Source organism: Panthera tigris, chromosome B2, assembly GCF_018350195.1.
Source record: "Panthera tigris isolate Pti1 chromosome B2, P.tigris_Pti1_mat1.1, whole genome shotgun sequence".
In the NCBI taxonomy this organism is placed as follows: Eukaryota; Metazoa; Chordata; class Mammalia; order Carnivora; family Felidae; genus Panthera; species Panthera tigris.
In genome coordinates this window covers 32,662,204-32,690,138 of record NC_056664.1, presented here as the reverse complement: position 1 = coordinate 32,690,138, position 27,935 = coordinate 32,662,204, and the positions used below count along the sequence as shown (strand labels likewise).

Genomic DNA, 27,935 nt, shown 5'->3' with positions numbered 1-27,935 from the left:
GAGGAGGTTTTGTTAATACTGTGGGGCAGGGGGAGATGGAGAAGGGGTGTGGGTTGTTTGGGGGCAGGACCAGTCCAGGTGGGCCGGCCAGCCCTGCACTCTTACCACAGTGTGGTGCTCGGGGTGCAGGTCAACGGAGGTGGTGGAGGAACCTGAGGTCCGGGGGGGCCGAGAAGCTGGTGAGGATTTGAGAGGCCCCAGAAAGACCCTCCCCACCACCATCCCGATCAACCTAGAAAATCAGAGAAGCACGGTTTTCAGAGGATCCCAGTAAGAGCTCTCCCTGGTAAGCACTGTCCCTTCCGAGGGTGCACTTGGGAAAGCAGGGAGCAGAGCTTGGGGGGAAGAACCCTGGCTTTGGTCTCTGCCAGGTCACTGTGACTCAGGCACCTGAGTCACTCAGCCCTCGGAACCTCGCTTTCTGCATCTGTGAAACAGAGATAATACTATCTCCTGAAGACGATGTCAAGACTCCAAAGGACACACGGGCAGGTCAGGATAGGTCTTGCACCTGCCCTGGAGCCCTACCCTCCAGGACAGTGTGTGTGTGCCCTTCTCTTCTTCCTCCACCCGGCTCGCCCTCCTCTGTGGTTTAGGATTTTTCTTCCCCCCTACTCCTCAAAGGCTAGAGCTCCCTCTGGGGCTCCTGGCCCATGCCCTTTAGTTCTTTTCTTCTACCTCAAAAGTTCCGGGGGCTCTCTCCCACCTAAACTCACGGCCTCAGCGCTTTCCCAAAGTTCCGCGTCCTCCCCCTTCGTTTCCCAGCCTCCCTTGCAGGCGGCTAGAGGCCACGTGACATTTCTGGCCAATGAACTGTGGGGAGCGACCACGCCCATCACTTCTCGCCGGGGCCTATGGTGTTCCTCCGCCAGGCCCCTCCTCTCGCGGGTTTAGTTGGCATAAAAGATGGAGGGCTGGTGGGTCCCCGAATCACTGGCCCCAGCACCTCCTCTGCCAACCCGCTGTGAACTTTGTGTGAATAAGAAGCTTTTTTGTTAAGATGCTGAGATTTCAGGATTTATTTGTTTCTGAGTTACAGCTTTTCCTATTCTGACTAATCTATCATCAGACAAGTGCCAAATTTATGTATCTCTCCCAGCCTCCAAACCTCCTTCCGTGCACCCTGCTAGTTACTCAGAATCATCCGTGGTGAAAGCCACAGCGTCTCCTAAATGTGTTCCTCTCCCACGTCCCCCGTTTTGGTGATCGGCAGCCACCTGAGCCAGAACCCACAGCTTCCCCTACACTGCGCTTCGCACCCCAGGGCGGTGGCTAAGTCTCCGCCGCTCTCTCTGCCATCCCTGGATTTCATGCCGTCACCACCTGTCGCCCTGGACGGTGGGCTCTGGCCCCCCCCCTCTGCCCCCCCCCGCCCCCCGCCCTTCCCCCAAGCTTCCAGTCTTCATCTGGGTTCCTTAAACATGCTGCTCCCTGCCTTCTGGCTTGTGTCTTTCCCGCGAGAAATCTGTCGTCATCCTGATCTTTGTCCTAATGTATATAACCTCCCTTTTCTCTGGCTGCTTTTAAGGTTTTCTCTTTATCGCCGGTTTTAAGCAATTTGATTATGACGTGCCTCGGTGTGACATTTCTTCATGTTTCTTGCACTTGGGTTTTGTGGAGCTTGTGGGATCTGGGGGTTTACTGTTCTCATATTTGGAAAGCTTTTGGCCATTATTTCTTCGAAACTGTTTCTGTCCTCCCCTCTATCTTCTCTCCTTCAGGGACCTCTGCACACATGTATCTGGCCTCAAAGTTGCCCAATAACTCAGTGATGCTCTACTCTTTCATTTTGGGTCTGTTTCCTCTTTGTGTTTCATTTTGTGTACGTTTTATTACTATGTTTTGAGGTTCCCTAACCTTTTTTCCCCCTCTGTGGTTTCCAACTGCTGTTAATTGTTTCCAGTGCATTTTTCATCTCAGCACTGTAACTTTCGTCTCTAGAGGCTCAAGTGGGTCTTTCTCATACCTTCCATGGCTCTAGTTAAGCGTTTGTTTTCCTCCAGCTTCTTGAACGTGTGGAATACAGTTACAATAACTGTTTGAATACCCTCGCTCACTCATGCCATGTCATTTCCCGGCTGGTTTCAATTGATTGATTGATCTTCTCATTATGAGCTGCATATCCTTCCTCTGCGTGACCTGATCATTTCTTATTGGATGCCTGATATTGTGAATTTCACTGCACAGGGTGCTGGTTATTTTTGTATACATATAAAGGTTCTTGAGCTTTGTCTGGAATGTGGTTAAGTTACTTGGAAACGGTTCAATCCTTTCAGGTCTTGCTTTCAAGCTTTGTTAGGTGGGGCCAGAGCAGCATTTAGTGAGGGCTCATTTCACCCCACTGGCAAAGCGAAACCTCTAGGCTTTCTCCTCTGGTTGGTGGGTCATGTGTAATCCTGGTGATCCGTGCCCTCTAAGCAGCTTCCGCTTGCTTCCTGCTGGAACCTGATTGCTATGCAGCTGGGCTCTTGAGGGAAGATTCCTTGGGATTCTCTCTGCGTAGCTGTCTCTTCTCTGGCCTCTGACTGGCAAACTCTACCCGCTTTGGTCTCTCTGGACCCCAGCTCTGTCTGCCCTAGCATGGGAGACTCCAGGCTCTTGGCTGGGTCCCCTCTCTTGTGCCAGAGCCTGGAAGCTGTCTCTGGGCATACGCATGGCAATTGTAGGGCTCCCCTCCTTTGTTTCTCATGTCTCGGGAAGCACTGTCATTTGTTGCTTAATGTCCAGTGTTGGAGAATGCTGGGTTCGTGTATTTCATGCATTTTGTTGTTGTTTCAGACAGGAAGGTAAATCTGGTCCCTGCTACTTCATTTTGGCCGGAAGTGGAGGTGTCTTCCTGTCTTTCCAAGCTGCAACCACGCTCAGGCTGTTTCCTGCTCATTTTTATCAGAGGTTCCCCCGTGAGGTTGGCCTCATAACGAGAAGGGCTAACTCAGCGCCAGGCACCACTCCAAGTTCAACATGCATTGGCTTGTTTCATCTTTACCACAACTGGATGAAGGGAGTACTAGCTTTAGTCTCGTTTTACAGACGGAGACACTGAACCCCAGAGAGGTTAAGTAACTTGCTCAGGTGTGCACAGCCAGGAAGCAGTGGAGCTGGGATTTGAACCCAGGCGGTTAGCTCCTGTGCTCGCCCTTAGCCCCCCATCTGCATTGCCTCTCCGAGATGCCCCAACTAGCCCACCATTCATTTCTCCATTCAGTTGCTTCTCAAGCACTGCTATGTGCCCAGGTTCACTGCTGATTACTAAGAGGCAGAGCAACTGAAGAAACAACTGTGAAATAATGGGGAAGTGGAGACTAGGTCCACGGCCCGGAGCTCAGGGGCTCTGAGTCCATTTCCTGAAGAAGTAATACCTGAGCCCCCCACCCCCCCAGAAGGATGTGAGATCTGCAAGCTGGAAACAGGAAAGGCTATCTCCGGGATGAACAAAGAGACAGAGGCGATAAATAACATGATATTTGGGAGGAGGAGCCAAGGAGGCGCATTGGGAAGATGGAGATGAACACTCCAGGAATGAGAGAGGAATCTGGAGAGGTGGGCAAGGGTGAGGGGAGGACGGCCTTGTAGGGTCTGCCGAGTGGCCTGGTCAGAACTGCAAATTGGGATGGCCATTTTAGGGGGGATGATTTGGAGGGCCTGGCCTGGAGCCTGGGAGACCTGTTAGGAGGCCACTGCCTTGGGCCTGGCAAGAGATGAGGACCTGGAGAAATGCGAGGAGCTGGAGAGGAGAGACTTGGTTAGATGCAGAGGGGAAAGAGTTGGGGCTGAGGCTGGCTGGGATGACTGGTTGGTGGAGCTGCTGGAAGGGAAGAATGACGACTTGTGTTTCCTAGTTATATCTCTAGAAGGAGTGGGCATGCGCTCCATTTAATGCTTTCCTCTTCCCTATGGCTGGGAGGCAGATGTGATGGCAGGAGCTGGAGCAGCCACTCTGAACTCAGAGATTGGAGTCAAGTTTAAGGGATGGCAGAACCACATTGTAGCCTAGGGGCACCCAGCTCTGGACTCTTAGGCACGGGAGAACTCAACTTCTATTTTCAAACCATTATATTTTGCTGTTTCTATAACAGCAGCTTACATATTCTTGAATGAGTGCACCTATATTCTGCTGACTCTCCAGCATGCTGTTTTGACTTTTCTACCCTTGTCTTAACCTTTGCCTAAGTTGGTCCCTATAACCAGGGATGCCATCCCTTCTGCTACCTCTCCCTGCACTTGCTTGGACAATGGGCATGATCAGGTCAAGATTCTAGCTTGTATTTCTTCCTCTGGGACAAGTCCTGCTGTGCCTCCACTCTGCTCCACTTGTGTTTTCTTGACCACTTCTGTATCTAAGGCCACAGGTTTCTCAGGGGCTGGCCATGACTCATTCCTCTGCATGTGGCCAACGCCCTCTTCCAGTGGGGACTCAACCAATACGTGATGGTTGAATGATTCTGAGGAGTGGGCGTAGAGAGCACATGGTGGGGCTCTTAGGAGAATTCAGTGATCTCACTGTATTAGTCAGGTGGGCTAGGTTATGCTGTGTAACAAATGACCACAATTTCTCAGGGGCTTAAAACCACAAAGATTTTGTACCTTGCTTGCAGGTCAGGGCAAATGGGCACTGCTCATATCATAGTTACTCAGGGACTGCAGATGATGGAGGTTCTCCATCTTATGATGTCATCACCTCCACACAAGTTTTTCTTGGCAGGGGAAGAGCACGGGCAGAATTACGTAACAGCCCTTAAGTGCTTCCATCTGAAAGTGACACAATCCTTTCCGCTCATATTGCATTGGCCACAGCAGGGTCTATAACCCCTATAACTGGTGCCTGACTGGCTCAGTTGGTAGAGCATGTGACTCCAAATTTTTTTTTTTAACATTTATTCATTATTGAGAGACAGAGAGACACAGAGCATGAGCAGGGGAGGGGCCGAGAGACGGAGAGACACAGATTCCGAAGCAGGCTCCAGGCTCCGAGCTGTCAGCCCAGAGCCCAACGCAGGGCTCGAACCCACAAACTGTGAGATCATGACCTGAGCCGAAGTCGGATGCTCAACCGACTGAGCCATCCAGGTGCCCCTAGAGCATGTGACTCTAGATCTCATGGTCATGAGTTCAAGACCCATGTTGGGCATGGAGCCTACTTAAAATTTAAGAAAAAGTTGCTATAGGGGCCCCCGGATGGCTCAGTTGGTCAAGCGACTGACTCTTGGTTTCAGCTCAGGTCATGATCTCATGGTTTCATGGGTTCGAGCCCACATCCAGCTCTGCACGCTGACCACACGTGGAGCCTGCTTGGGATTCTCTCACTCCTTCTCTCTCTGCCCCTCCCCTGCTTGCACTCTGTCTCTCTCAAAATAAATAAACTAAAAAAAAAAATGCTACAAACCCATATGACTCCAAGGGGATGAGGATTTGTAACCCTGTGCCTAGAAGAAGACAACTGGAAATATTGGTTAGCAGTGGTGACGTCTGCCACAGTCAGTGATGTAAAAGGTCTGGTTCAGTATTGAGAATGTAGTCCAATGATCAACCAGTGTTTGTTTTTACTCCTTAGGCATTCATCATTCAACACGTATTTCACTCTATACAGTGGCAAAAGACAGGTAATGTTCCTTGTCTCATGGAGTTATGGGCAAGTGGGGGAAGAGGGACAGACATTTCTCTAATCAACACCCTCATATATATATAATTACAGTTTGTAGTAAGTGCTCTCCCAGCAAAGAATGGGATCCCATGAAAGAGAATAATGGTGTGTGTGTGTGTGTGTGTGTGTGTGTGTGTGTCTGTCTGTCTATATGAGAATGGGGAGTCAGGGAAGTCCTCTCTGAGGGGGCTGACTTTGAGATGAGACCCAAAGAAAGAGGAAGTCAGGGGATGAGGGCAGGGGAAGAACTTCTTAGGCAAAGGGAACGGCATGTGCAAAGACACAGAGGTGGGAAAGGGTCTAGCAGGTTTAAGACACTAAGGAGGCTGAGTCTGGTGCAGTGATTTGTGGGGACTGTGAGGGAGGTGGGGACAGAGAGGCCCAAAGGCGTCATCACCCAGGACCTTGTAGCATGCCGTCAGCAGGCCTCTGGAAAGCTTTAAGCACGATAGGGCCTGACCTGTGCCTTTAATGACTTCTGAAATGTTTGTACGCCCAGTGCTCAGGTGCTCCCTTCCTTCCTCCTTTGCTTCTCCAACTGTTTTCACGCCAGGGGTTCTCATCAGGTCCTGTAGCTTTGACTCCCAAATGTGTATCTTTAGCCCTGTTCTTACACCAGAACTCAATCCATGTGGCCCCCTGGGTACTCCTCAGCTCTGCCAGTATAGGGGAGAGCAGTTTTCCTTCACCCTCTTAGGATCCCTGGCTGGGTCTGAAAATTAAAACAGAGACGTATTAACAGAAGAAAAGCATACAGGTTGATGTAATGCGAGTTTTACACGATACAGGAGCCTTCATAAGGAAATGGAGACCCAAAGAAACAGAACTGGGTATTTTTATGCTAGGTTTGATGAAGTAGGCAGTCCTGTAGAAATACGGGTTAGAGACTGCCAGGGGAGCCATGGGAACTTAGCTGATCTATTTGTTGGGGTTCTTCTGGTCCCTGCTTTGTCTTCAGAGATAAGGAGGCCCCTTTCCTCCGGGTATGGGAAAGGTGTCTCTCCCACAAGAGTTTCATGACTTGTTTCAGGGGAGAAAGCCGTTTTCTCAAACACATTCAAGTTTAAAATATTCAATACGCCAAGGTGCCATATTTGGGGGTAGCGTGTCCTGAACCCCGTTACTGGGTACCTCCACCTTAGCGTGAGCAGATCCAGACTTTTGCATACTCATCACCCTGTTCCTCTTTCCTCTCCCCTCTCAATAAAAGACCCCCCCCTCCTCACAGTCAGAAACTTTGGGCTCAACCTTGACCCCTAACCCCTACCCTTCACACAACGTGTCAGCAAATCCTGTTGGCTGGCCTTGAGGATGTCTCAGAATCCAACTGCTTCTTCTTGCTGGGTGCAAACCATTATCCTTAGCTTGGGTTATTTAGATGCCCTCCTAAGCGGCCCTCAGCTTCAGCTCCTGCCCTCTTACTCAGTTCCCCAAACCTCAGTCAGAGGGCTTTGGGGAAAACGTACATCGGATTCTTTTACACGCCTGCTTAAAACCCTCTGGGTTTCCCCCTCAGATCTCTAGCTAAGTCGGGGGAGATTCGGGGTGGGCCCTCGGTATTTCTCCTGCCTCATTTCCTTCCTTCCTTCCTTCCTTCCTTCCTTCCTTCCTTCCTTCCTTCCTCCTACCTTCCTTCCTTCCTTCCTTCTTCCTTCCTTCCTTCTTCCTTCCTTCCTTCCTTCCTTCCTTCCTTCCTTCCTTCCTTCTTCCTTCCTTCCTTCCTTCCTTCCTTCCTTCCTTCCTTCCTCCTTCCTACCTTCCTTCCTTCTTCCTTCCTTCCTTCCTTCCTTCCTTCCTTCCTCCCTTCCTTCCTTCCTCCCTCACTCCCTCCCTCCCTCCTTCTCTCTCACAGTCACCCGGTGGGGCTCCCCGATCTTGCCCATGATTCAGGTACTGCTGTTCCACCATGGAACCTTCTCTCTCCTAATGCTGGTGAGCTTCACTGAACTAAGTTGTCCTCACAGAGAAGTGTTTCCGGATTGCCCCTCAACAGCACACCCATCACTACTCACCACCCCCACTTTATTTCTCCTCATGGACCTCATCACACTCCGGCATCACATAACACATTTAATTGTGTCTCTCCCCTGGGAGAACAAAAGCACTGAGTGGGCAGGGACTTTATTCTGTTGTCTACTAAACTTATTTATTTATTTATTTATTTATGTTTATTTTTGAGAGAGAGAGAGAGAGAGAGAGAGAGAGAATGAGTGGGGGAGGGGCAGAGAGAGAGAGAGAGAGGGAGACACAGAATCTGAAGTAGGCTCCAGGCTCTGAGCTGTCAGCCCAGAGCCCGACACGGGGCTTCAACCCATGAACCACGAGCTCATGACCTGAGCCGAAGTCGGATACTTAACCGACTGAGCCACCCAGGTGCCCCTTTTTTTCTGCTAAACATCTAATGCCGAAAACAGTGCCCAGCACATGGAAGACGTTCTAGAAATATTTACTGAGTGAATGAATGGAGTGAATGACCTTGAAATTCCAGGGACTGCTAGGGCAACAGAGACCTCATTTTGTTTTATCCAGGATGAGGCCAGTTGGGGGCAGTTTGGGTTTCGGGAGGTAAAGACTAACAGCTTTGGTCTGTCTTTGCTTTCTCCTCATCCCAGGCTGGGCCCTGTGCTGACAAACAAGCAAGAGCTCACCCATATTTGTTCTCGAAGGAAACAATAATGTCACCACAAATTGGGGTGTGGCTGTTGCAGTTTACGAGGTTAAGTGTGCTAAGTTGTATAAATTGGGAGCGTTTCTAGCCTGGCTGTGCCCTTGAAGCATTAGAGACACCTTTTCCCTAAATGTGTGTTTAGGGAACTAGGCTGAACTATGGTTGTCCCAACACAGTGTCACTTTGAATAGAATAATCCAAACTATGGGAAATCTATGCTCAGTTGCTATGATGGCATTGGTGGGCCCCAAAATCAGGCCTCATCCATTATTCATTCATTCATTCATTCATTCATCCATCCATTTGAGGAGTCCATACCGAGCATCTCCTGTGGGCCAGACACCAGAGTGGACAAGACCAACACAGACTCCAAGGACAGGATGAATATTCCTTCTGTGGCAATCACTTGGGCCTTGGGCTGGGGGGAGGAAAGGACACTCTCTGAGGCTGTGGGTCAGGGAGGTGAAGAGACCTGGAGATCTGGGGAGGGGGAGGTTGTAGGAATCGGGCCTCGGCCTCACGGAGTCAGGCCACGGGGGTAGGATTTAGGGGTCTGTGAACCCCAATCATCACTGCTGCTGGTGGGCATGTCACGCCTTCTCATGACTCTTTTTTTTTAAATTTTTTTTTTAACGTTTATTTATTTTCGAGACAGAGAGAGACAGAGCATGAATGGGGGAGGGGCAGAGAGAGAGGGAGACACAGAATTGGAAGCAGGCTCCAGGCTCTGAGCCATCAGCCCAGAGCCCGACACAGGGCTTGAACTCACGGACCGCGAGATCGTGACCTGAGCCGAAGTCGGACGCTTAACTGACTGAGCCACCCAGGCGCCCCTTCTCATGACTCTTTTGATTGTCTCCCAAGCCAGGTGCACACAGGAGCAGGGAGAAGGGGTGAAACAGAGGGGCGGCTAACAGACAATGAGAGGTGAGCCAGAGCAGCAGATGTTAGAGAGGTGGATGCAGGCAGGAGTGACAAGTGAATATATGAGACACCCAGAGATGCTCCATAAAATAGACAAACTATTCTTTGAAATGCATGGCCGTGCGTATAGAATGAATGAATAAATGCAAGGAAAATCTTTAGAATGTCAAACATAAAGAGAATGCTGGAAGCCTGGGTGTTAGGGAGCTCCAAAGCTGCAGGGAGACCTCAGGTCATTTGCACACACATCTCCATGACCTAGATCAGTGTTTCTCAATAGCAGCGCTGTTGACATTTTGGGCTGTATTAATTTTTGTTGGGATGGGCGCTGTCCTATAGGATGTAGGATGTCGGGCATCCTGTAGGATGTTTGGCAGCAACCTTGGCCTCTACCCAACAGATACCAATAGCAACTCCCTCTTCCAGTTGTGACAACCAGAAATGTCTCCTGGGAAACAAAGTTGTCCAAGTCCAGAAATAAAGGCTTAGAGGAGGAAGGAAATGGACTGTGACCACTCAAGGTGGGGAGTTGTAATTGAGACCCTCTACAAAAACCAGGGCTTTGAAAGACTGCACTTTTGGTGAAAGGATAGAGGGGGAAAAAATCCATCCTGTGGCAAAGAGAAAGGGTAAGAAATGTTGTCTATTTCAGCATGTGCTCAGGTAGAAAGAAAAGCCTTTAAATTTGTAACCACATGGCTACCCACACAGGGGTTTAGGGTAAACATTTGCATTACCTATGGGTTGCAGGAAACTCCAAGTGGTGAAATTAACTCCAAGTATGTTAGTAGTACCCGGAGCACCTAGCAGAAGCAAAAGCAAAGTCTCCTGGGAGGGACATACCCTCAACTCCTGCTGTACAGGATTCTGATGGATAGAGCTCAACCGAGCTTGGGTTTACAATACAAAATTACAGAGTACACAAGGAAATAATCATGAGTGAGTTAGAAAACAGCAAATGGTAGAATTAGTCCTCGAGAGTTAAGATATTGGGATGATCAGATCCAGAATATTAAAAAAAAATAGCTTGTGTAAAATGTTTAGAGAAATAAAGATGCTACCAGGAAAACCAGGCAAATATGCACGTGAACAAAGACTAAAAAATGAAAATAAAAATGAGGAAATTTAAAACTCAATGGATGGGTTAAACAACAGATTAGATATAGTTGAAGAGATGGTTAGTGAACTGGAAAATAGATTTGAAGAAATCACTAGCCATAATGCAGCACACAGAAAACTATTAACAAGAGAGAAAAAGACATGGGAGACAGAATGAGGAATTGAACAAATGTCATCTAGGAATTCCTGAGGAGATAGTTGAGAGAATTGGGGGAGGCGATATTTAACAATATGGTGATAAGGAATTTCCCAGAAATGATAAAGAAAGACACATGCTGGGAAGGAAGCATGAAGGATTCAAGCAGAGTAAGGAGATCCACCTTGAAACATTGTAGTGAAACTGCAGAAATCCAAAGAGAAGTCCTTAACAGCAGCCAGATAGGAGAAGTCAGATCACAGATGGCCCCAGGATGGAACGATGGAACTGTGGCACGTGAACACTTGTCCTTGGGATGCCCAGGGATTACCTAGGAAAGGGTACCTCAGGAGGAATGCCTGAGTGCTGCCCCAGGATCTGGTAGGGGCTAAAATATTAAAAGAAATATAATCTCAATGGCCCCTTAGCCAGGGGTTCGTGGTTGCACAGCCCAATGTGTGGGTGTAATGTGGGGGGTGCACTCAGTAACCTCTGGGCAGAAGCTTGGAGGTTACCTCTGCCTTGAGAGGGGAAAGGGCCACTTTTGGAACACTGCTGGGGCAGGTCTGGGGAGGGCAGTGAACAGGAGAGTATGTATGAGTTGGGAGTATCTGGAGGGGCTCTGGGAACTGACTGCCCACCTCTAGGCCTATTTTGGGGCCAGTGTCCTTAAAGGACTCTGGAGGACACTGGGACCATCTTCCCAAACCACAAAGGTTTGGTGAAGGAAGATAGGGGAGGAGTGGGTCTGGGGTGTGTGCAGCCACCCCCCCCTCCCCCCCACGGAGTGCAGGAGAGAGGCTGAGAAGGTTGAGGGGAAACCCAGGGACTGCCTCTATTCCTGGATAAATGCAATGTCTCCTACCCCTACACACACACACACACACACACACACACACACACACACACACACACACACACCCTTCTCTATTCTTGCTATGAATTTCTCACCAAACAAGCTTCATTAATCGTCTAATAACCAGATTAATTAAGGACGCTGAAAGTAAACAGCAAGAAGGTAATTTGCTCCTGATTACTGTGTAATTGCAGGAGGATGAACTCATTTACATATGCAAAGAAGGCTGCCTAAACAGCAAATGACAACGGAGAGAAATAATTGTGTACCTGAACTCCCCCCCACCCCAATCTCTCCCTACCGCTTCTGCCTCCTCCAGCCCCGTACTTAGTCTTCTCTAGAAAGCTGATCACCTGGCAGCAGGCAGCCCAGCCAATCCAGATCCCTGCCCTGCAAGTCCCCTGGCCCAGGCCGGCTCCTGCAGCTCCTTTCCCTCCCAGAGAGGTACGTCTCACAAAACAAGTCTGGCTTTGGCCCTGCTTGAATGATCTTGGCAACGTGCTTCCCAAACCCAGAGTTCCTTAACTTCAAAATGCTGTCTGCAGTCTTTAATACGACTCCACTAAAAGACAGCGAGGGAGCGCTTTATACATTGCAAAGCGCTGGGTCAAAGCTTGCTGGGCATTATTTTTTACCTGAGCAGGGATATGCTGAATGTGCCTCTTCAAAGGCCCCTTAGAATCCTGCCTCATCCAGGAAGCCTTCCTGGATTGTGCCCTTCCCAGAAACTGGCTTTCCTCCGGGGCCGCAATTTGCTAGTTTCTAGAGAAAAGCTGGCCCCACAGCTCCCGCTAAATCCCCGTGTCACGCTGGGGGCTGGAGAGGAGTAAAGAGCCCAAAGTACCCCCTCCCCCATCGAGGCTACGCTCAGGCTTGGGGGGACCCCATGCTGGGGCGCTCCTGATCCCCCAGGGCCTCGGACGCCAAATTGTTTTCTGATGGCGGCCTCCATCTCTCCTGAACTCAATTTGCGTTTTCAAAGCAGCTAATAGACGCATTAAAAAATCCATTTTCACCGGGGATTGAATCTGACTGGAGCGAGATCAATGCGCAGAGGCCCCCCTCCTCCTCCCCCACCCTGCCCCCGCATCGCCATGGAGACCAGGGAAGCCGCCGCGCCCAGCTAGGCTCCAGCTGGCCTCTCTGCTCCCCTACCTTCCAGCGCCCAGGTCCCACCCCCGTTGTTGTCGTGGCCCTCGTCCACACTCAGCGCTGGTTAGCTCACCTACACCTACCACGCAACCTCGCACGTGTGTGTGTGTGAGGGAGGCGGCTGATTTATAGATTGAACTGCACCTCAAAACTTGATTTCAACCCACCACCACCTGCTCAGCCGGCTGTGATCGTTGCACAGCCTTCGGAACCCCACAGCCTGGCCTCTGAGAGGCTGCATCCTGCGTGGGGTTCAAATTCCGCTTGTCCCCTCTGGCCCTGAGACCTTGGGCAGATCACTTCCCCCTCTGGTCCTCCTTCATTTCCTCCTCTGTAAGGGCAATGCTCATACCTTCCGTGCAAGATTGGGGTGAGGGTGAGGAGGAGGAGGAGGAACCATGCTGGTGATGGCAGAGAAATATATTTTCAACCTTGAGCTGCTTTGGGGAGACATGCTGTGCATGTTTTTATACACATGATGGGAGACAGCCCCCCGCCCCAGCATTGGGGAGCCCCCTGTACTGTGATCTATGTAAGGGCAGGAGCTTTGTCTGCTGTATACTGTGGCCTGATGCCCTGCTGACACTGGTGTGCCTTTTAATATTTGTTGACTATTCAACGATGAAAGAGGGACCCACCCACTACCATGCTGGAAATTGGAGAATAGACTGGTTTGGCAACTTGGGTCTGAATCCTGTCTTCTCCACGTAACTACTGTGTGGTCTTGGGAATGTTAGCCAACACCTCTGTGCGTCAGTTAATCTGTTAAATGAAGATAATAATTGTACTGACCTCATAGTGCTGTTGTAGGGGTTAAATGATTCAAATATAGGAAGTTTTAGAACAGGGGTGGCACCCAGTGAGTCTTCAAGAAGTGTCAGCTTTTATTCTTCAAACCTTATGCCACGGTTTTATAGGAGGGGGGGGCCCTGCCCCCAGCCCTGTCTCTCCTTTCCCCTGGGTCCTCTGCCCTAGCCCCTGAGCACCTGGCCTCCTGCAAAAGTCCCTCATGGTTTCTTTCTGTGTTCTAGTCTTTGGGGATTAGGACACCTGGGTGGGCACAGAGGTCACCTCTTGTTACCAAGTCCATGGCTACTTGCCAGCCTCTGGTCTCCCAGACCTTCAGCTGCTGTGTTCCCTCATTTCTTTTTTTTTTTCTTTTTAAGTTTATTTATTTATTTATTTTGAGAGAGAGAGAGAGAGAGAGAGAGAGCGAGCATACCTGTGGGTGGGGCAGAGAGAGAGGGAGAGAGAGAATCCCAAGCAGCCTCCTCATTGTCAGCATAGAGCCCGATGCGGGGCTCAAACTCATGCACCATGAGATCATGGCCTGAGCCTAACTCAAGAGTTGGACCCTTAACCGACTGAGCCACCCAGGTGTCCCCGTTCCCTCATTTCTGCCCTCAAGCCCTCTTGCTGCCTCTGAAGCCTCTTGCTTTGCTTTGGTCTCCAAAGAGAGCCTTAGTGGGTGGGTGAGACTAGGAGGCAGGATCAGGGGGCTGGCCTGGGTTTTGGACAAAACAGAATCTGGAATGGGGGGGATCTGTGGTGCTCAGGTCAGGACCCCTGGTGGCACTGGCTCCTTATTAGCAAGCACCACTGATTTTGTGTGGCTCAGCCTGGCATGGTAACAATCCGGTTTCCTTTCGGGAAGAAAAGTGCCTTTGAAGGGTCAGAAAGCTGTTCAGGTCTCAGGGGCCCCCCAAGCTGGCTAGAGCTCCCTGAGGATTTTAACTCAGCGAGTGGGCCCTCTGGACCTAGCCTCAACAGGAAGGTCAGCCCCTTTACACACACACACACACACACACACACACACACACACATACACACATCCCTTCTCACCAAAATCTGGGTGAGTGCCCCCAGCCCCTGCCCTGGTCACCCCCTCTCCAGCTCTCTTCTTCCCTCTGGTGCCCATCATGGGACCATGCTGTTTGGAGGGACAAAGGTATTGAGGTGGGCAGAGGGGCAGAGGGCTCTCAGTGGTTTCCAGTGGAGGACTGGGGAGTTGCTGGCCTATGTGAAATAGATATTTAAGCACTCAGTGGTTCCAATGGAATTTGAGGTCCTGGCTTTGAGTCCTGGGTCCACCCTTGAGTGAGCTGGTTCACTTCTCTGTGTCTCAGTTTTTCTACCGGTAAAGTGGAGATGTGAATAGCAACTTTAGTAATAATGATTGCTGCCTTGAAAGGTCATTACAAGGATCAAATAAGACCCAGGGAACTCGTAAACTGGTTAGGTCTTCCCTCCTGCCCTGGGAAGGTAGAACTGGGTATCCCTCCCTTACATGTCTGCAGAGCCCAGCAAACACCAAGTGCTTAATAAATGTGGATGGATTTGAAAAACCAGAGGTTCCGGGGAGCCCAGGCTTGAACTTATGTGGGAGATAGAGAGAAACCAAGATGTTTCACCAAGAGGAGAGGGTGGTAGAGAGGGAATTGGGGCAAGAGGACATTAAAACATCATGGCTTTCAGGGCCGCCTAGGTGGCTTAGTCAGTTGAGTGTCTGACTTGATTCATCGTTCAGGTCGTGATCCCAGGGCTGTGGGATCCAGGCCTGCATCAGGCTCCACACTGAGCGTAAAGCCTGCTTAAGATTCTCTCTTTCTCTCCCTCTTCCCCTCTCCCCTGCTCGCTCACTCTCTCTCTCTCTCTCTCTCTCAAACAAAATTTAAAAATAAGTAAGCAAATAAATAAATAAATAAATAAATCACAGCTTTCATATAAATAAAAAATAAACACGTATGAAACATTTAGCAGAAATCAGTAAGATGTTACAAGTGCTTCCAAGGAGGGTCCAAAGAGCAGATCCATATATGGGACACCAGGAAATGAGTTTACAAATAGTTGAGAAACTGGTCAATAGCCATAGATTAGTAATCATTGGTACCCCTACCAGACAAAAGTCACTTGCATTTCTATGGAACAGAATCATTTGCTTTACCATCAGTTTTGTACAACTTACAGAGTTGTACAAACTGCCCCAAGGTGGGTGTAAGTCAGAGGGCCCGGGCTGTGCAGTAGACAGGACACTGAGGGGTCTTCCTCTCATTTCAAAGTTTTCCACCATTTTTTATGGGTCGGGCATGAGAGGTGGCCTGAAGAAGGCCCAGCGGCGGGGCCAAGGACTCAGCTCATCAAAGGCATACGCTTCACCCCCTTTTGGATTTCCTGGGGTCTCTAGCCTTCCTGGGCGTTGAGGCCCTGATGGGGAGACAGCCTGAGCCCCAGATAGCCCCAGCATCCTTGGCTTTTCTTTTTATTATTTTTTTTAAATTGCCGTAAAACAAACTTAACAGTCAAGCGCACAAAGATTAAGTCTACAGCCTGATGAATTTTTATGCATGTATATGCCCATGTCACCATTATTCAAATCGAGATATAGAACATTTCCAGAACTTCAGAGGGGTCCCTCACGTGCCCTCCTAGCCAATAACTAACCTCTGTTATTCTGTTACCCTAGATTGGTTTTGTTTGGCTTTGAACTTCAAATGAATGGAATCGTACAGTAGATGCACTCTTTTGTGTCTGTGTTATTTCAGCCATACGATATCTGAGAGCTCCATCCGTGTTGTCATAGACAGCAGGAGTTTGTTCCTTTTCATTGCCAAGTAGTACTCCATCAAATGGTTATACCACAACTGTTTATTCTTTCTCTCTTGGATGCCCATGTAAGTTTTTTCCAGATTTGGGTCGTTCTGGATAAAGCTGCCATGAACATTCTTGCAGGTGTCTTTTGGGAAACATGTTTTTAGTTTTCTGTAGTAAATGCTTCAGAATGGAACTTTTGGGTCTTAGCTTTGATACATGCTTAGGTTTAGGAGATGGGGCCAAATGGTTTTCCAAAGTGGCTGTACTGATTTCCATTCTTCCCAGCGGTGTACTGGGAAGTGTAAGTGTACTGGGTCCAGTTGTTCCGCGGCCTCACCAATGCTTGTATTGTCAGGTGTGTTGGGTTTTTTTTTTTCCCCTTCCTCTTAGCCATTCTGGTGGGTTATGGTGGCATCTCGTTTTGTCTTTGTTTTTATTTTTTTACTTTAGAAAGAGAGAGTGAGAGAGCGTGAGTGGGGGAGAGGGTCAGAGGGAGAGAGAGGGAATCGTAAGCAGGCTCCATACTCAGTGCAGAGCTCTATGCAGGGTTGATCCCATGACCCCAGAATCACGACCTGAGCCAAAATCAAGAGTTGGATACTCAATTGACTGAGCCACGCAGGCTCCCCTTGCGTGTTTTTTAAAAAAAATTTTAATGTTTATTTACTTTGAGAGAGAGAGCTTAAGCAGTGGAGGGGCAGAGAGAGAGAGGAAGACACAGAATCTGAAGCAGGTTCCAGGCTCCAAGGTGTCCGCACAGAGCCCAATGTGGGCTCGAACTTGTGAACCATGAGATCATGACCTGAGCCAAAGTCAGATGCTTAATGGATTGAGCCACCCAGGCACCCCTCGTTTTGGTTTTAATTCACATTTTCCTGGTGATTCATGATGTTGAACATTTTGTTGTAGTTTACTGAATATTTGGGATAGCTTGTTTGTGAAGTATCTAGTAGAGTCTTTTGCCCATTTTTAACTGGGTTGTCTTTTTTTTTTTTTGATTTGTAGGAACTCTTTATACATTCTGGGATGTGAGTTCTTTGTCAGATATATGTGTGCATAGGTAGCTTCTTCCACTCTGCAGCTTGCCTTTTCACTCTCCTAATGGTTGTCTTTTGATGAACAGATGTTTCAAATTTCAATGAAACCCATTGTTTCTTTTCTAGTTAGTGTTTTTGTGTTATGTGTAAGAAATCTTTGCCTATCCCAAGGTCATGCAAGTATTCTCATATTTTTGCCTAGAAGCTTTATTGTTTTGCTGTTCACATTTAGATCTATGATCCATTTAGAATTAATTTTTGCTTATAGTATGAGGTAGGAGTCGAACTTCCCCCACAACCCCCTTGATCCAATTGATCCAACTGGTCTACCACTTATTGAAAAGACAGTCCTTTCTCCACTGAATTGCAATGGTGTTATTGGGGAGGAAGAATTTTCTTTCTACCCTTGTAGAGTCTTTAGCTAGTCTAAAGAATTTTTCTTTTTCAACAGAGAGAATGTAAAGAACGGTCAATTAAAAAGGTATTGTGGGTTAATAATGACACAGAGTAGCTACCACGCCCAGGGCTAGAGGAACAAAGGAAGCAGCCTGGTTATGAAAATTTAGAAAGTGAGGGAGGCCAGTGCTAGGTTCCAGGCCACTGAGGGGCTGGCCAGCCTAAACCTCACCTCCTGGGAGAGGGGGTCCTGATTCTGGTAACGCCCCTGGAGACCACGCCACCCTTCCCTTCAGGACACTGTCCACAGGTAGTAATGCGGTGTTTATGTGTGCTGGTGTCCATCTGCCCTCGGTCTCTCCCCCGGACCCCCAACAGCAGTGATTAGGCCACGCTGTACATCATTGTGCTAAGTGCCCCTCAGACACCTCGTTGACAGAATCATTTCTCAGGGGCAGTACCTTGGGAGTTTCTGCTCTGGCTGGGCTGGGACTCCGTCACGCATCTAAATTCTACTTGACTTTGAACCTGCTCTTTGCCCAGGACTTTGCTGGGACTAGAGTGACCCAGAGGGGCTCAGATAGACTCCTGGGCACAGGACTGAAGGTGGTGCTCCCTCTTGAGGCTGTGCAGGTGCGGGGTGAACCCCGAGATGAAGCTCCCTCCATGCTCCTCACTGCTTCACGTTCGAACACGAAATTGACATAGGACAGATTAACAAGAGAAAAAACAAATTAAATCTTGTACGGGCAGGAGGCTTATAAAAATATAAGACCCGAGGACAAGTCGAGCATTTGAGGCTTATATGCCATCCCGAGCTGAGGAATGGGATTGGGGCCTGAGGCTTCAGAGGGAAGGAGGGTAATAAGGGCAATAAGAAAAGCAGGTGTTTGGCAATTAGATGTTTACCCTGCCATGTAGATAGGTCCTTCAGATGAAAGTTATCTCTGGTCATAGCTCTCTGTCTGAGCCAGGCCCCCTATGAAATTCTTTCAGGTAGTTAAGAGAGAGGTGAAAGCTTTTCCTGAGTCTGCGGTGTCTTGATTGCTCCAGCTCATTATCATCTGCATGCCGAAGTGGCATATTTTGGGGTCATGTATTCTACTCCCCTTCGGTGCCCTTGTCATAAATCAGTTGACCATGTATGTATGTGTGGGTCTATTTTTGGATTCTATTAAATTAGTCTATTTGTCTGCCCTTAAACCAATATCACAGTGTCTTAATGTTTATTTTTGAGAGAGACAGAGCGTGAGCAGGGGAGGCGCAACGAGAGAGGGAGACACAGATTCTGAAGCAGGCTCCAGGCTCTGCTCTGTCAGCACAGAACCCGACATGGGGCTCGAACTCACAAGCCGTGTGATCATGACCTGAGCCGAAGTTGGACGCTTAAGCGACTGAGCCACCCAGGTGCCCCGGATATCACAGTGTCTTAATCGCCATAGCTTTATAGAAAGTTTTAAAATCAGGTAGCTTAAGCTGTTCATCTTTGTTCTTTCTTCTTCATGACTGTCTTGGTCATTTTAGATCTTTTGCATTGTCATATGCCTTTTGCAGTAGGCTTGTTGATTTCCACAGACACCTGCTGGGCCTTTGACTGGGCTCCTGCTGAATCTACAGATCCTTTTGGGGAGGATCGGCACTACCTGTAATGGAGTCTCCCAGTCCAGGAGCATGGTGTGTCGCTCCATCCATGGATGTCTTCCTTAATTTCTCCTGGCATCCGGGCTTGTTTTTAAAACCCTACTGCATTCTGGCACTTGGTGGGAACTAACTTCCGCCGCAGTAACTGCTGTTGCTGGAAGGGAGTTCCGTATCTGGCTGCAGCCCTTCAGGGGGACACCCGGGAATGGGGCCCTGAGAGAGGGAGAGGGACACGTGGAGAGATCTAAGGAGGGAAGGGGGCGGCCAGGACCCCAGCCACAGTCCTGATCACCGAGCACCCCTCTGAAGGAAAATCTGCTCTGTGGGAGCTCTCTGAGCTTGGCAATTTTGCAGAGGACTCATTTAAAGTGCTTTCCTGTCTGTGGGATGGAAATGGGATTGTGGCCTCCGTGTGGCATAGCGGTTGTGAGGACTGAAGAACGCACAGTGCAGGGCACTTAGTAGATACTCAATAAATCATATGGGCGCTTGTTTTGGCCTCAAAGGAAGACTGATACCGCCAGTGTGGACCCAAAGCTGGAAAGGACCAGCTCACGCCCCCCTCCTCCAGTCATGCTTTTTTTCCTTTCAAGGACACACGGAAAGTGCCTTAGTAATCAAAGAGCTGGAAAAATAACATGACATCTGTCCAGAGAGTTTGAACAGATAACGGAGGCCTGGCCCCGGTGGCGTGTGACTTACACCTCTTGTCATCACCACACTTTTCAGTCTCTCAACACACGTGTGTTTTATCCCATCACCCAGCTTCCGGGCCCCGGCACCCACAGTCCGCCTCACCTTGGGGCTCCCTGGCTGTTGAGGGTCCGAGGCCTACAGGTGGAGATTCTGGACCACAGGCACCGGGCTCTGCCAACTCAGCTCGGCCCGCTGGCTGCGGCTGGGGTGGCGGCTCACTGCCGGCTGGTGCCCCCACCCAGGGCGTGCTGGCTCTCCCCAGGCCGGCCGCCGCTCCCACCTGTGCGGACCTGAGGGCTTGACTCTAATGTTAAAGGAACTAATTAAACCCTCCGCAACTCTTGCTTTGGTTCCTAATCACCGACTTCGTGCTGACAGAAGCAGTTTCTCCCCAGATTCTAAAGGGGGGCAAACCCTTTTCCTCCTGAACATCTTCAATACAATTACATGGAAGAGGGCGATTTTAAAATACACTCTACTAAGCGTTTTCCTTTTTGCTTAAGAAACACTCTGGTAGCACGTGTCTTGGGCTACGTATGATCTCATTTAGCCCCGCACTAACCCTGTTGTTATCACCCCCAGTTTACAGGAGAGAGGCACCTGTAGCTGCCCAAGGGGGGCAGATAGTGAGGGACAGAGCTGCGGCTCAGGCCCAGGCAGCCTGGCCCCATAACATCATGGTTCATCTCTCGCCCTGGTGGCCTGAGTGGGAAACACCTTCCCCCGGCAGCTGGCCTCAGAGTGGCCTCATTTTAGAACCACCTGGGGCTTCACCCCTGGTAACCCTCCACTGGGCCTACGGTCCCCAGCTCCGAGCCCTCAGCAGGGCTCTCATTAGCTGCTTGCTCCTAGGGGTGGGCTGGGGCATCTACCCGCAAGGTTTCCTTCTTTCGCCCACACCCGGACACTAAAGAGGCTGCCCGAGGGTGGGCAAGAACAGGACTTCTCCCTGTCTGGTTCCTGGCCCATGGCACCCAGGTTGGGGAGAGTTGTTATAGGTAGTCAGGCATTATGACATTTGCAAATAAGGCATGTTTTGGATTCTTGGCACGAAGCAGTTTATGTGGCCACCTGTTATCTAGGGAGCAGCCAGGGCTGCGGTTTGGGGGCACTCAAAGGGAGGAGGCCCGAGGCAGCCTGCCTGACTTGCTCCTCTTGAACCTGGTCTGATATTGTCCTTCTGAGCTGCTGGAGAGTGAGAGCGAGAGAGACCTAGGTCTTGGTCCCAGCGTCAGCATCCAAGATGCATACCGAGTTCTAAATAGACTCCTACCTCAGGACCTTTGCACCTGCTATCACTGCTGCCTGGACCGCTCTCTCCCCAGATGGCCGCATGGTTCACTCTTTTACTTCCTTCTGGTCTCTGTTCACGTGCCATTCCTCGGAAAGGCACCCCTGACCACGCCCTTCTAAAATAGCACACACTCTCCAGGCCTCTATCTTCTGGTTTTGCTTTTTCTTTCTTCATAAGTGCTATAAAAACATTCTATGTATCTGTTGCTTTTTTATTTATTGCCTGTCTCTTCCCCACCGGACTGTAAGTTCCATGAGGGCAGGGACTTTCAACCCTTGTTCATTACTTAGTAATCTCGGTGCCTAGAACATGTCTGACACAGTACGTGTTCAATAAATACCCACTGAATTATTGATCAGCGAGTGCTGTGAGGCTGAACTGCTGCCCTGTGTCTCTGTGACCACCTCTCCTTGTCTATATAAAGGGGAGATGGAGGCTGATCTCCTATATGACCAGAGGGTGTCTGTAGCTGTCAGGATAGGCCAAGTTATGCTGCAGTAACAAACAAGCCCAGAAGCTCAGTGCTGAGCTCTGACTTCCCTGGGCTTTCCCTCTATCTCATCTTTCACAATGCGCCCTGTGTCTTCGCCTCTCCTATGATAAGGAAGTGTTGAGTAGTACCATGCCATCGGTCTCTTTAGATCAATCATATCTGTAGGCTGTGAGTTCTTGGATTTGCCCCTGATACATCCACTGCCCACCCCCCCAAATCTGGCAAGAAACCGAACTCCAATCACTTGTCCCATCCAAATTTTTACACCCTGCTTGTGACGTCTGTGTCCTCTTTTCAAGGAAGCCTAGAGACAGATCATTTTATCAGCAGGGTGTGAACCTGCAGTGATGGCTGAATAGCTATCAGTGATTTAGGGCCTAATAGGAAAGATGGCCACCTCAAAGCTAGAAGATCTGCTGCCCCCAACTTGCCACACACACACACACACACACACACACACACACACCAAATCGTTTACAGTGAATGGGGCCTCACCTTAAACTAAGAGCTGCAACACACAGAGATGGGAGGGGCGGGGAGGGGGTCGAGCAAAGCCCACACAGAGCGGCACACAGAGAAGGGCTCTCACTCCCTGGGTGGGGTTCAGGTAGGGCTTCCCGGAGGAGGGGCTCCCCTAAGCTAAGTGCAGAGGCTGGGGCTGTGAGCCTGGTGAGGGCAGGCGGGGGAAGCTGCATTGGGCAGGAGGAGGAGGAGGGGAAGGGAGAGGGAGGCAGGGGGGCTGGCACTTTGGAGCAGAGGCTTCTCTACGAACCTGCTGGGGAAAATCAATACCTGGTTGGGTCTCCAGGCCCCGGGCTTGAGTACCTTGTGCAGAAACTCCATGCACAAAGCAGGCCTCTCAAACCTCACTGGAGCAGCCTGAAGTTGGCACAACCCCACGGAGGGGAATTTTGCAATGCCATTCAAAAGTAAGTGTCTTTTCCTTCCAGCCCTGGAGTTCCACTGCTCCTGGGGGCCTGGGTCCCTGGGTCCCTGGGATGGCTCTGTCCTCTTCAACTTCTTCTTCTTCTTTTCAAGATGATTACTTATTATCGAGAGACAGAGAGGGACAGAGCGTGAGCGGGGAGGGGGCAGAGAGAGAGGGAGACACAGGATCTGAAGCAGCCTCCAGGCTTTGAGCTGTCAGCACAGAGCCAGACGCAGGGCTCGAACTCATGAACCATGAGATCATGACCTGAGCTGAAGCCAGATGCTTAACCGACTGAGCCACGCAGGCACCTCTGTCCTCTTCAACTTCTGATGGGGTAGACGCCCTCTCCCATGAACTGCCTGCATGAACAAGCTCCCATTCCTTTGCATGACCTCAAAGCCCTGGGCTCCCTCCTTCTGGGGCCTCCTGTCCCTCTGTTTCTCTGTCTCCACCCTGCAGGCATCACCACACCAGTGCTGGCCCCATCTCTGTTCCCTGACTGAGCCTGCTCTCCCCCCACTTCTGGCCTTTCCTTGTGCCATCCACTCGGCCTGGAATGCTGTTTCCATTCTCCATCTGTCAAAACCCTGGTCACCTTTAAAGACCTCACCAAGGTGGTACCTTGCTGAGGACCCCCTCAGAGCCCTAGTCAGAGCCTCTCCTTTGTGCGATGGGTCACCAAAATGGCTGACTAGATAGCGGGGCAAGGAAGCCCAGGGGCTGAGAGTCTGAAAGAAGGATTGGGACCAAGAGACCAAGGAGAGCAAAGAAGGGTAACTTCCAGCCCCATTCATCCTGAAGTATGGGGTGGGGGAAGGGTACAAGAGGGGTTACAGAGGTACTGGGAAGGAATCATCTGGATTTCGCAAGGCCCTGAGGTGATGGGAAGGCTCTAAGAAGAGGGAGGTGGTGGTAGCCCAGGAGGGAGCCTGGGGGAGGGAGAGGATTAGGACTCATGGGAGGAGGTAGGGGGGCGGGGCAAGGGCTGGTGAGCTCCTGGGAAGCCATGGGGATTTGAGGTGATGAGGGGAAGTCTCTAGAGGGGCCACCCATTTTGATTGCCTGGGCCAGCTCAGGGGACAGTGGCTCCCAGGAGGGTTTTGAATCAGGGGTTTCTTTCCATCAAGATGCAGACAGCACATACACCAGGCTGTGTAGACAGCACAGACTGCTGGGTAGACAGTATGTTTGCATATGTCTAGGCTCGTGAGAGGTAGGAGAAGCTGGTAGAAGGATCTGGTGGCTTGAGGACGGGAGGGGGACAAGGGGGACCTTTTTTTTTTTTTACAAATATTAAATGATATTTTTTACAAATATTAAATGATAATTTTTAAGCATACAGCAAGGTTGAAAGAGTCGAATAGAGGACACCCGTCTATCCACCACCTAAATTCTATAATCAACATTTCACTAGGTTTACTTTATCCCACATCCCTCCATCCATCTTATTTTTTGAGGCATTTCAAATTGGTTGCAAGCATCAGTATACTTCACCCCTAAACACTGCGGGATGTGCATCATTAACTAGAGTTCAATGTTTGTTTATAGGGTTTTTTTTTTTTTTTTATGTTTGTGTGGGGATGTCTGGAGATGATATTTACATAAAGTGAAATGCACAAATCTTAAGTGGAGGAGCATTCCTACAGCTCTGAAAAAGGATTATCCCTGTGTAATCCAACTTCCGCCAAGATACAGAACATGACATCACCCCGGAAAGTTGCCTTATGCCCCCTCCCGGAGGATCTCTGCAAAGACTGTTCATTGTATAACTTTTGTGTGATTGATGTTCACCAACGTCCGTTCTCCCCTTGAGCACGTGGCTGCCCAGAGAGGACTACATTCCCCAGTCTTCCTCATGGCTTGGTGCGGTTATGTGATTAAGTTCTTACCTCTGGAGTATAAGTAGAAGCATCATGTGGCTGCTTCTAAAAGCCATCCTTAAGGGGTGCCTGGGTGGCTAAGTCGGGTAAGCGTCTGACTCTTGGTCATGATCTCATGGTTCATGAGTTCAAGCCCCGTATCGGGCTCTGGGCTGACAGTGTGGAGCCTGCTTGGGATTATCTGTTTCTCCCTCTCTCTCTGCCCTTCCCCTGCTCACGCATGCTCTCTCTCAAAATAAAGAAATAAACTTTAAAAAATAAAAAAATGAAAACCATCCTTAAAAGACAGCTGGTGTATCCTTGGCCCCTTTCTTCGTCTCTCCTGCCTCCTTCCTGTTGCCTGGGACACAGCTCTCATGGCCGCCATGTTGGGCCATGGAAAAGGGGACCCACCTGATTACAGCCACTGTCAAATGACAGCCTCTGTTACAGTCAAACCTATTCTTTTTTTCAATTTTTTAAAAAAATGTTTATTTACTTTTGAGAGAGACAGAGACAGAATGCGAGTGGGTTGGGGCAGGGAGAGAGGGAGACATAGAATCTGAAGCAGGCTCCGGGCTCCGAGCTGCCAGCACAGAGCCCGACACAGGCCTCGAACTCACGAGCTGCAAGATCATGACCTGAGCTGAAGTCGGACGCTCAACGGACTGAGCCACCCAGGAGCTCCTAGTCAAATCTATGCTAATGACAAACTTCTGCGCTTTTTAAATGTTGTATTATGTGCACGTTTTACCTATTGAAAAAATTAAATTATTTTAACATGAGAGTAAACATAAAACAAATATAAAAAGAGCCTCTGCTGTAGAGATTGTTGTCTGCCCTTCCCGCCCCAGGAGAGCAGTAGTCAAGCCGTAGCTGGTCTATTAGTTATAACTGTGGATTGGTGTCACACAGCAGAGACCCGAATTAACAGCGGCTTAAACAAGATAGAAATGTGTTTCTCCGCACGTAAAAACTGGAGCCAGCCAATATCACAGATTTGTGACCCAGCTTTTATTCTCCCAACATTTGGTATTAGAAGAAGAGCCACAGTTCACAGGGACCTGTTCAGTTTACACAGAAAACAAAGCCTGGACATTGGGCCTCACACTTGAGGTGGCCACGGGATGCTGTGCTTTCCAGGAGCTGTAGGTACCCCCCTGGCCCACACTGTGGTGAACCCTCTGACACCTGCCTGCACCCTGGGCAAGGGCCCCTCCTGCCTGCAGCAAAACCTTCCGAATGCAGGGGGCGCTCCCAGCACCAAACATCTCAGGCCTGAGCCAGCTCCCCACCTTTGCTCGAAGGCTGGCTCCAAATTGCCATACGGGTTCCCAGACAACCTCTCAGCCCCCAGGGCCCTCCTCCCGGGGCCTGGGGACTTGGGGGTGAATTCTCCTTATCGGGCCCTGCAGCAGGTTATCAGCCAGGCTCCCGCCCTCTTGCTGACATCTGGCGATGTTCACACAGCAAATCTTAATCTTCTTAGGCCGTCTTCACTCGCAGCTGTCAGATTCTGTGCCCGCTGCCCTCTCAGCCTTCAGCTCCTGGTCCCAGCCGTCACCGTTCTACACCCTCCTCTCCCCCAACGGGGCATCCTGGGGAGGGAGGTGTCATCCCAGGGAATGTTTATCTGGCACAACTATCCCTTAAAAGTCACCCTTTGGGGCTGCCTGGGTGGCTCCGCCGGTTAAGAATCTGACTCTTGGTATCAGCTCAGGCTGTGATCTCATGGTTTGTGGGTTTGAGCCCTGCATCGGGCTCCATGCTGACAGCTGACAGCACGGAGCCTGCTTGGGATTCTCTCTCTTCCTCGCTCTCTCTGCCCCTCCTCCACTCGTGCACACATTCACACACACTCTCTCTCAAAATAAATAAACTTGAAAAAAAGTCACTCTTGGGTTCGGGACTTTCATTAGACCAGCAGCAATGATAGACCCCAGCAGTAGCAATGGTAATTAACGCTACCGTTTTCTAAATGCCTAGCAGGTGACAGATGTTTTCCTGACGTTTCCTGAGGCAGGAACTTGTTTGCTTCCATTTTGCAGATGAAGAAACTGAGCTTCCGTCTGAGGTGTTAACAGACACTTCCAAGGGTTGGATTTCAGGCCAAAGTGCCCTGAGGCTCGACGGCTATATGCTTTCCAAAGTCGAGGACAAGGCCAGTCAGTCCCCTGCTGGCTGTGTCACCCTGGGCAAGGCCCTTAGCCTCACCCACCTGGTTTCTGAACCTGTAAAGTGGGAAAGTGGGGTGCATGGGACGCAGAGACATGATACGTGTGATCTCCTGTCTGTCTCCTAGGCTCCCTAGGGCAGGGACCCCTCCCGGCCTGGCCCTCCGTGACCTTACTCAGTGCTGTCATGGTGACCTGAGTTGTCGGAGCTTCTGTTGACTGACACACCTCAGGGGGACCCAAGGGTGGGGAAAGGGGGAGTCACAGGGGCTCCTTAGGGCGGGATGGGATGAGGAGGTAAGAACAGGGAGGGGTGTGGACATGAGGGTGGGAAGGGACAGAGATCTGAAGATGCCAGGATGACAAGGGGCTGGGGGAGTTTTAGAGCAGGGCAGAGGGACCTGGGCAGCCTTGGGGACGTGACCCTGGGTGGCACACCACGAGAGAAAGATCCAGTGAGCTACGACATCGGGGGGCGGCTCCTGTGTGAGCCACTGCTTGGCGGAGGGTCCTTGGTCCTGGATGGCTGCAGGTTCCATCTGTCTTCTCCACTCTGCACCCCTCAGACCTGCCCACTCCTTCTGAGCTTGGCGATGTCACGATTCTGCCTCTAGCGCTCCAGGGAGCTCCTGCAGCAACCGGCCCCTTCAGGGAGCCCTCCCCGCCGCCCCTCCTGCCCCGACAGCATGCGGTGCTGGTGGGGGTGGGCGGTGGGTGACAGGGGAATCCAGGGCAATGAATTACAGAGAAACCTGTCAGCCCTCAGGGCAGCCTTTGGAGGTGGGGGCAGGTGGCAATTTGGAGAGCAAACTCTAGGTTGTTTACCCACTGAAGCGTCTCCGGGTAGGTATTTACTTTTCTGTGATGCTGGTGGGGGGAGAAAATGAGCACGGGGCCTCCGGGGGCCTCAGCAAACAGCAGAGAGGCGTCTGTGTGTTAACTGATTCTGTCAGCCGGCTAGGCACCTCACGGAGGTGATTGGCATGCTGGGTCTGGGCCGCCTCGGTGACAGCTCGAGGGCTCAGCACTGGCCAGCCAGAGGGAAACGCGCGGTCAGTGAGGCTGTACCCCGCCAGGACCCCGCTGTCCAGAGAGGGGAGGTCACAGCCCCACCAGAGCCGGACCTGTCCCACAGGGGAAGCATTTCTGGGAGAGGGACTGGGGCCGTGTGGTCACCGGGCACTCGGGGCCAGGCTGGGCACGGCTGCTGCTAGAACACGGGGCTGTCCTCCAGCCGACCTAATGTCCAGGCAGCTCTGATGTCCAGGAGGACCCTAGCGGGCCTGGGCATGAGACCCGGACACCCTTCAATCCTTTGAGGTCTTTT

General features: G+C 50.4%; 1 long non-coding RNA gene across 1 annotated transcript; it reads left to right on the top strand.

Annotated features, from left to right (window-relative positions):
- The first annotated feature begins 168 nt into the window (after positions 1–168).
- Positions 169–12,155, top strand: LOC122238604. Its single transcript, XR_006217597.1, has 3 exons — positions 169–286; positions 5,552–5,600; positions 11,539–12,155. It is a non-coding gene; the product is annotated as an uncharacterized LOC122238604 (long non-coding RNA).
- The last annotated feature ends 15,780 nt before the right edge of the window (positions 12,156–27,935 follow it).